Source organism: Arachis hypogaea, chromosome 13 (assembly GCF_003086295.3).
Source record: "Arachis hypogaea cultivar Tifrunner chromosome 13, arahy.Tifrunner.gnm2.J5K5, whole genome shotgun sequence".
NCBI lineage: Eukaryota > Viridiplantae > Streptophyta > Magnoliopsida > Fabales > Fabaceae > Arachis > Arachis hypogaea.
Window position 1 is genome coordinate 62,721,632 of NC_092048.1, and position 9,700 is coordinate 62,731,331.

Sequence of the window (9,700 nt, forward strand, 5' to 3'; positions counted from 1 at the left end):
GTAGGATTGATTGGATGAAGACAGTAGGAAAGCAGAGGTTTAGAGGAACGAAAGCATCTCTATACGCTTATCTGAAATTCTCACCAATGAATTACATAAGTATCTCTATCTTTATTTTCTGTTTAATTATTTTTACTATTCAAAAACTCCATAACCATCTAATATTTGCCTGACTAAGATTTACAAGATGACCATAGCTTGCTTCATATCAACAATCTCCGTGGGATCGACCCTTACTCACATAAGGTTTATTACTTGGACGACCCAGTGCACTTGCTGGTTAGTTGTACGAAGTTGTGAAACAGAATTAAGAACATGAACGTGCGTATTAAGTTTTTAGCGCCGTTACCAAGGAAGGAATGATCACGATTTTGCACACCATATACATGAACTGGTTATTTGCAACCATTTCAATGAGTTCCTGGGCTTCTGCAGGCGTCTTCTTCAGATGAAGAGATCCACCAGCAAAGTTGTCCAATGACATCTTGGATAATCCAAATAGACCATCATAGAATATGCATAGGATGCTCCATTCTGAAAGTATGTCAAAAGGACACCTTCTGATCAATTGCTTGTATTTTTCCCAAGATTCATAGAGGGTGATGAGCGGATAATTTATACGCTTTTTGGCATTATTTTTAGTATGTTTTTAGTAGAAACTAGTTACTTTTAGGGATGTTTTCATTTAGTTTTATGTTAAATTCACATTTCTGGACTTTACTATGAGTTTGTGTGTTTTTCTGTGATTTCAGGTATTTTCTGGCTGAAATTGAGGGACTTGAGCAAAAATCAGATTCAGAGGTTGAAGAAGGACTGCTGATGCTGTTGGATTCTGACCTCCCTGTACTCAAAGTGGATTTTCTAGAGCTACAGAACTCAAAATGGCGCGCTTCCAATTGCGTTGGAAAGTAGACATCCAAGTCTTTCCAGCAATATATATTAGTCGATACTTTGGCCGAGTTTAGATGACGTAAAAGGGCATTGAATGCCAGTTCTACGTTGCTGTCTGGAGTTAAATGCCAGAAACACGTCACAAGCCAGAGTTGAACGCCAGAAATACGTTACAAACTGGCGTTCAACTCCAAGATTGACCTCTACACGTGTAACATTCAAGCTCAGCCCAAGCACACACCAAGTGGGCCTCGGAAGTGGATTTATGCATTAATTACTTACTTCTGTAAACCCTAGTAACTAGTTTAGTATAAATAGGACTTTTTACTACTGTATTAGGCATCTTATGATCTTCGGATCATCTTTGATCATGTTTTGGGGGCTGGCCTCATGGCCATGCCTGAACCTTTCACTTATGTATTTTCAACGGTAGAGTTTCTACACTCCATAGATTATGGTGTGGAGCTCTGCTGTTCCTCAAAGATTAATGCAAAGTACTACTATTTTTCTATTCAATTCAACTTATTCCGCTTCTAACATATTCATTCGCACTTCAACCTGAATGTGATGAACGTGAGAATCATCATCATTCCCCCACGAACGTGTGCCTGACAACCACTTCCGTTCCACCTTAGATTGAATGAGTATCTCTTGGATCTCTTATTCAGAATCTTCGTGGTATAAGCTAGATTGATGGCGGCATTCATGAGAGTCCGGAAAGTCTAAACCTTGTCTGTGGTATTTCGAGTAGGACTCTGGGATTGAATGACTATGACGAACTTCAAACTCGCGAGTGCTGGGCGTAGTGACAGACGCAAAAGGAGGGTGAATCCTATTCCAGTATGATCGAGAACCTCAGATGATTAGCAGTGCTGTGACAGAGCATTTGGACCTTTTTCACAAGAGGATAGGATGCAGCCATTGACAAGGGTGATGCCTCCAGACGATTAGCCATGCAGTGACAGCGCATCGGACCATTTTCCAGAGAGGATAAAAAGTAGCCATTAACAATGGTGATGTCCTTACATAAAGCCAGCCATGGAAAGGAGTAAGATTGATTGGATAAAGACAGCAGGAAAGCAGAGGTTCAGAGGAACGAATGCATCTCTATACGCTTATCTGAAATTCTAACCAACGAATTACATAAGTATTTCTATCGTTATTTTCTATTTATTATTAATATTCGAAAAATCCATAACTATTTGATATCAGCCTGACTGAGATTTACAAGGTAACCATAGCTTGCTTCAAGCCGACAATCTCCGTGGGATCGACCCTTATTCACGTAAGGTTTATTACTTGGACGACCCAGTGCACTTGCTGGTTAGTTGTATCGATGTTGTGAATGAAAAATGATTTATTAAGACGTGCGTACAGAGTTTCTGGCGCCGTTGCCTGAGATCACAATTTCGTGCACCAAGTTTTTGGCGCCGTTGCCGGGGATTGTTCGAGTTTGAACAACTGACGGTTCATCTTGTTGCTCAGATTAGGTAATTTTCTTTTTGTTTTATTTTCAAAAATTTTTTCAAAAACCTTTCAAAAATTTCTCATCTGTTTTCAAAAAAAAAAATAAATGTTTTCAAAAATATAATTTTCTTCAGAATTTTTAAGAATGAATTCTAGAGTTTCATGAAGCATGTTGAAGCCTGACTGCATGTAAAGCCATGTCTAATTCTTTTGGATAGGGGCTTCCAATGGGTATGTCAGCTGTGGCTTGTCTGAGTTACATACTAAAGCTTGGCTGGCTATTAAGCCATGCCTAACCCTCAGATTGGAGCTTTAGACTAAGAATACAAGATTCCTGGAATTCATATTAAAAATTTTGAAATCCTTATTTTCTTTTTCCTATATGTTTTTTCGAAAAATATAAAACAAAAATCCAAAAAAATAAAAAAAAATAAAAAAAATCATAAAAATAAAAAATATTTCATGTTTCTTGTTTGGGTCTTGAGTCAAGTTGAAAGCTTGGTGTCAATTGCATATTCATCTTGCATTTTTCGAAAAATTCATGCATTCATAGTGTTCTTCATGATCTTCAAGTTATTCTTGGTAAGTCTTCTTGTTTGATCTTGATGTTTTCATGTTTTGTGTATTTTCTTGTTTTTCATATGCATTCTTGCATTCATAGTGTCTATACATGAAAAATTTTAAGTTTGGTGTCTTGCATGTTTTCTTTGCATTAAAAATTTTTCAAAAATAAGTTCATGATGTTCATCTTGACATTCAAAGTGTTCTTGGTGTTCATCTTGACATTCATAGCATTCTTGCATGCATTCATTGTTTTAATCCAAAATTTTCATGCATTGAGTCTTTTTCATGTTTTTCCTTCTCATCATTAAAACATTCAAAAATAAAAAAAAAAATATCTTTCCCTTTTTCACTCATAAATTTCGAAAATTTGAGTTGACTTTTTTCAAAACTTTTTAAAATCTAGTTGTTTTTATGAGTCAAATCAAATTTTCAATTTAAAAATCTTATCTTTTTCAAAATCTTTTTCAAAAATCAAATCTTTTTCATTTTTTTATCTATTTTCAAAAATTTTAAAAATATTTTTCAAAAATCTTTTTCTTATCTTTATCTCCTAATTTTCAAAAATAACATTATCAATTAATGTTTTGATTCAAAAATTTCTAGTTTGTTACTTACTTGTTAAGAAAAATTCAAACTTTAAGTTCTAGAATCAAGTCATTAATTATGATTTTAAAAAAATCAAATCTTTTTCAAAAATAATTTCAATCATATCTTTTCAAAAATATCTCTTTATCTTATCTTTTTCAAAATTTGATTTTAAAATATCTTTTCTAACTTCTTATCTTCTTATCTTTTCAAAATTGATTTTCAAATTTGTTTCAACTAACTAACTAACTTTTTGTTTGTTTCTTATCCTTTTCAAAACTACCTAACTAACTCCCTCTCTCTCTAATTTTTGAAAATATCTTCCCTCTTTTTTCGAAATTTATTTTTAATTAACTAATTAATTTAATTTTTGATTTTAATTCTCGAAAATTACTAACCTTCTTCAAAAACTATTTTCGAAAATCACTAACTCTTTTTCAAAAATTATTTTTGAAAATTCTCTCTCTCTTATCTCCTTCTATTTATTTATTCATCTACTAACACTTCATCTCACCCAAATTCGAACCCCCTCTTCCATCTGTGTTCGAATTTTGTCTTCTTCTTTTCTTCTACTTACATAAGGACCTCTATACTGTGGTAAAAAGGACCCCTATTATTATTATTTTTCTATCCCTCTTTTTCATATGAGCAGGAGCAAGAACAAGAACATTCTTGTTGAAGCAGATCCAGAACCTGAAAGGACTCTGAAGAGGAAACTAAGAGAAGCTAAATTACAACAATCCAGCAAGCACCTTTCAGAAATTTTCGAACAGGAAGAGGAGATGGCAGCCGAAAATAATAATAATAATGCAAGGAGGATGCTTAGTGACTTTACTGGACCTAATTCCAATTTACATGGAAGAAGTATCTCCATTCCTGCCATTGGAGCAAACAATTTTGAGCTTAAACCTCAATTAGTTTCTCTGATGCAGCAGAACTGCAAGTTTCATGGACTTCCATCTGAAGATCCTTTTCAGTTCTTAACTGAATTCTTGTAGATATGTGATACTGTTAAGACTAATGGAGTAGATCCTGAAGTCTACAGGCTCATGCTTTTCCCTTTTCCTGTGAGAGACAGAGCTAGAATATGGTTGGACTCTCAACCTAAGGATAGCCTGAACTCTTGGGATAAGCTGGTCAAGGCTTTCTTAGCCAAGTTCTTTCCTCCTCAAAAGCTGAGTAAGCTTAGAGTGGATGTTCAGACCTTCAGACAGAAAGAAGGTGAGTCCCTCTATGAAGCTTGGGAGAGATATAAGGAACTGACCAAAAAGTGTCTTTCTGACATGCTTTCAGAATGGACCATCCTGGATATATTCTATGATGGTCTGTCTGAATTAGCTAAAATGTCATTGGATACTTCTACAGTTGGATCCATTCACCTAAAGAAAACTCCTGCAGAAGCTCAAGAACTCATTGACATGGTTGCTAATAACCAGTTCAAGTACACTTCTAAAAGGAATCCTGTGAATAATGGGACGCCTATGAAGAAGGGAGTTCTTGAAATTGATACTTTGAATGCCATACTGGCTCAGAATAAAATATTGACTCAACAAGTCAATATGAATTCTCATAGAGTCTGAATGGAATGCAAGCTGCATCCAACAGTACTCAAGAGGCATCTTCCGAAGAAGAAGCTTATGATCCTGAAAATCCTGCAATAGCAGAGGTGAATTACATGGGTGAACCTTATGGAAACACCTATAACCCCTTATGGAGAAATCACCCAAATCTCTCATGGAAGGATCAACAAAGGCCTCAACAAGGCTTTAATAATGGTGGAAGAAATAGGTTTAATAATAGTAAACCTTTTCCATCATCCACTCAGCAACAGACAGAAAACTCTGAACAAAATACATCTAATTTAGCAAACTTAGTCTCTGATCTATCTAAGACCACTGTAAGTTTCATGAATGAAACAAGGTCCTCCATTAGAAATTTGGAGGCACAAGTGGGCCAGCTGAGTAAAAGGATCACTGAAATCCCTCCTAGTACTCTCCCAAGCAATACAGAAGAAAATCCAAAAGGAGAGTGCAAGGCCATTGACATAGTCAACATGGCCGAACCTGGAGAGGAAGAGGAGGACGTAAATCCCAGTGAGGAAGACCTCCTGGGACATCCAGTGATCAATAAGGAGTTTCCCTTTGAGGAACCAAAGGAATCTGAGACTCATCTAGAGACTATAGAGATTCCATTGAACCTCCTTATGCCCTTCATGAGCTCTGACGAGTATTCATCTTCTGAAGAGAATGAGGATGTTACTGAAGAGCAAGTTACCAAGTACCTTGGTGCAATCATGAAGATGAATGCCAAATTATTTGGTATTGAGACTTGGGAAGATGAACCTCCCTTGTTCACCAATGAACTAAGTGATCTGGATCAACTAACATTGCCTCAGAAGAAACAGGATCCTGGAAAGTTCGTAATACCTTGTACCATAGGCAACATGATCTTTGAAAAGGCTCTGTGTGACCTTGGTTCAGGGATAAACCTCATGCCCCTCTCTGTAATAGAGAAACTGGGAATCTTTGGGGTGCAAGCTACTAAAATTTCATTAGAGATGGCAGACAATTCAAGAAAACAGGCTTATGGACAAGTAGAGGACGTGTTAGTAAAGGTTGAAGGCCTTTACATCCCTGCTGATTTCATAATCCTTGATACTGGGAAGGATGAGGATGAATCCATCCTCCTTGGAAGACCTTTCCTAGCCACAGCAAGAGCTGTGATTGATGTTGACAGAGGTGAATTAGTCCTTCAATTGAATGAGGACTCCCTTGTGTTTAAAACTCGAGGTCATCCTTCTGTAAACATGGAGAGGAAGCATAAAAAGCTTCTCTCAAAACAGAGTCAACCAGAGCCCCCACAGTCAAACTCTAAGTTTGGTATTGAACTCCCATATCCAAATTTTAAGTTTGGTGTTGGGAAGTCTCAACAATGCTCTGAACATCTGTGAGGCTCCATGAGAGCCCACTATCAAGCTATTAACATTAAAGAAGTGCTTGTTGGGAGGCAACCCAATTTTTATTTATCTAATTTTATTTTTCTTGTTCTTTCATGTTTTATTAGGTTCATGATCATGTGGAGTCACAAAATAAATATAAAAATTGAAAACGGAATCAAAAATAGCAGAAGAAAAATCACACCCTGGAGGAAGACCTTACTGGCGTTTAAACGCCAGTAAGAAGCATCTGGCTGGCGTTCAACGCCAGAACAGAGCATGGTTCTGGCACTGAACGCCCAAAATGGGCAGCATCTGGACGTTTGAACGCCAGAATTGCACCCTGGAGAAGAGCTGGCGCTGAACACCCAGAACAAGCATGGTTCTGGCGTTCAACGCCAGAAATGGGCAACAAATGGGCGTTCAACGCCCAGAACAAGCACCAATCTAGCGCTGAACGCCCAGAGTTATGTGCAAGGGCATTTTGCATGCCCAATTTGGTGCAAGGTTGTAAATCCTTGAACACCTCAGGATCTGTAGACCCCACAGGATCACCTCAGGATCTGTGGACCCCACAGGATCCCCACTTACCTCCACTCACTTCTTCTCACCCCTCTTTCACACAATCCCATAAACACTCTTCCCCAAAACTCTTCACCAATCACCTCAATCTCTCTTCCCTATCACCACTTCACCACTCATATCCATCCACTCTTCCCCATAAACCTACCTCATAAACTCCACCAACCTTCAAAATTCAAAATCAATTTCCCACCTAAAACCCACCCTTATGGCCGAACCTTACCCCCCTCCCTTCCCTATATATAGCCCTCCATTCTTCCTCATTTTCACATAACACAACCCTCTCTTCTCTTCTTGGCCGAATACACCTCTCCCCCCTCTCCTCTATATTTTCTTCTTCTTCTTCATCTATTATTTCTTCTCTTGCTCGAGGGCGAGCAATATTCTAAGTTTGGTGTGGTAAAAGCATAAGCTTTTTGTTTTTCCATTACCATTGATGGCACCCAAGACCAGAGAATCCTCTAGAAAAGGGAAAGGGAAGACAAAAGCTTCCACCTCCGAGTCATGGGAGATGGAAAGATTCATCTCCAAAGCTCATCAAGACCACTTCTATGATGTTGTGGTCAAGAAGAAGGTGATCCCCGAGGTCCCTTTCAAGCTCAAGAAGAATGAGTATCCGGAGATCCGACATGAAATCCAAAGAAGAGATTGGGAAGTTCTAACAAACCCCATCCAACAAGTCGGCATCCTAATGGTTCAAGAGTTCTATGCCAATGCATGGATCACTAGGAACCATGATCAAAGTAAGAACCCAAACCCAAAGATTTATATTACAATGGTTCGGGGGAAATACTTAGATTTTAGTCCGGAAAATGTGAGGTTGGCGTTTAACTTGCCTATGATGCAAGGAGATGCACGCCCCTACACTAGAAGGGTCAACTTTAATCAAAGGTTGGACCAAGTCCTCATGGACATATGTGTGGAAGGAGCTCAATGGAAGATTGACTCCAAAGGCAAGCCGGTTCAATTAAGAAGACTGGACCTCAAGCCTGTGGCTAGAGGATGGTTGGAGTTCATCCAACGCTCCATCATCCCCACTAGCAACCGATCTGAAGTTACTGTGGATCGGGCCATCATGATTCATAGCATCATGATTGGAGAGGAAGTAGAAGTTCATGAAGTCATCTCCCTTGAATTCTACAAAATAGCCGAAAAGCCCTCTCTTGGGGCAAGGCTAGCTTTTCCTCATCTTATTTGCCATCTATGTTACTCAGTTGGAGCTTTCATAGAAGGAGACATTCCCATTGAGGAAGAGAAGCCCATCACTAAGAAAAGGATGGAGCAAGCAAGAGAGCCCATTCATGGATCTCAAGAGACGCATGAAGCTCATCACCATAAGATCCTGGAGATGCCTCAAATGCATTTTCCTCCACAAAACTATTGGGAGCAAATCAACACCTCCCTAGGAGAATTAAGTTCCAACATGGGACAACTAAGGGTGGAACATCAAGAGCACTTGGTATGCGAAATTGTTACTCAGGTTGTGAATTGTTGTTCGAAATTGATTCCCTGGCAATGGCACCAAAAACGGATGCACAGAACCATGGTCTAAACATATCTTGACAACTTCGCATAACTAACCAGCAAGTGCACTGGGTCGTCCAAGTAATACCTTACGTGAGTAAGGGTCGAATCCCACGGAGATTGTTGGTATGAAGCAAGCTATGGTCACCTTGCAAATCTCAGTCAGGCGGATATAAAATAGTTATGTAGTTTTCAAAATGTAGTAATAAAAGAAGGATAGAAATAATTATGTAAATCATTGGTGAGAATTTCAGATAAGCGTATGGAGATGCAATCGTTCCTCTGAACCTCCGCTTTCCTGCTGTCTTCATCCAATCAGTCTCACTCCTTTCTATGGTTGGCTTTATGCAAGAGCATCACCGTTGTCAGTGGCTACATCCCTTCCTCTTGTGAAAATGGTCCAAGATGCCCTGTCACGGCACGGCTAATCATCTGAGGTTCCTGATCATGCTTGAATAGGATTCACCCTCCTTTTGCGTCTGTCATTACGCCCAGCACTCGCGAGTTTGAAGCTCGTCACAGTCACTCAATCATTGAATCCTACTCGGAATACCACAGACAAGGTTTACACTTTCCGGATTCTCTTGAATGCCGCCATCATTCTAGCTTACACCACGAAGATTCCGATTAAGAGATCTAGGAGACACTCATTCAATCTAAGGTAGAACGGAAGTGGTTGTCAGGCACATGTTCATAGGGAATGATGATGATTGTCACGTTCATCACATTCAGGTTGAAGTACGAATGAATATCTTAGATGCGAAATAAGATGAATTAAATAGAAAACAGTAGTACTTTGCATTAATCTTTGAGGAACAGCAGAGCTCCACACCTTAATCTATGGAGTGTAGAAACTCTACCGTTGAAAATACATAAGTGATAATGGAGTTCATTGGTCTCGGCCCCAGAGGGGAACCGGAGTAACCAAGACTCGATCCGAAGATCAAAATACAATCCAGGATGTCTAATACAATAGTAAAAGTTCTATTTATACTAAACTAGTTACTAGGGTTTACAGAAGTAAGTAATTGATGTATAAATCCACTTCCGGGGCCCACTTGGTGTGTGCTTGGGCTGAGCTTGAATGTTACACGTGCCGAGGCTCTTTCTGGAGTTGAACGCCAGGTTGTAACGTATTTCTGGCGTTCAACT

The 9,700-nt window shown here is 38.8% G+C and overlaps 1 non-coding gene across 1 annotated transcript; it reads right to left on the reverse strand.

Moving 5' to 3' along the window:
- Positions 1-4,688: 4,688 nt before the first annotated feature.
- On the reverse strand, positions 4,689-4,796 carry LOC112739224 (small nucleolar RNA R71). The gene has a single exon (XR_003170161.1). It is a non-coding gene; the product is annotated as a small nucleolar RNA R71 (small nucleolar RNA).
- Between the last annotated feature and the right edge of the window lie 4,904 nt (positions 4,797-9,700).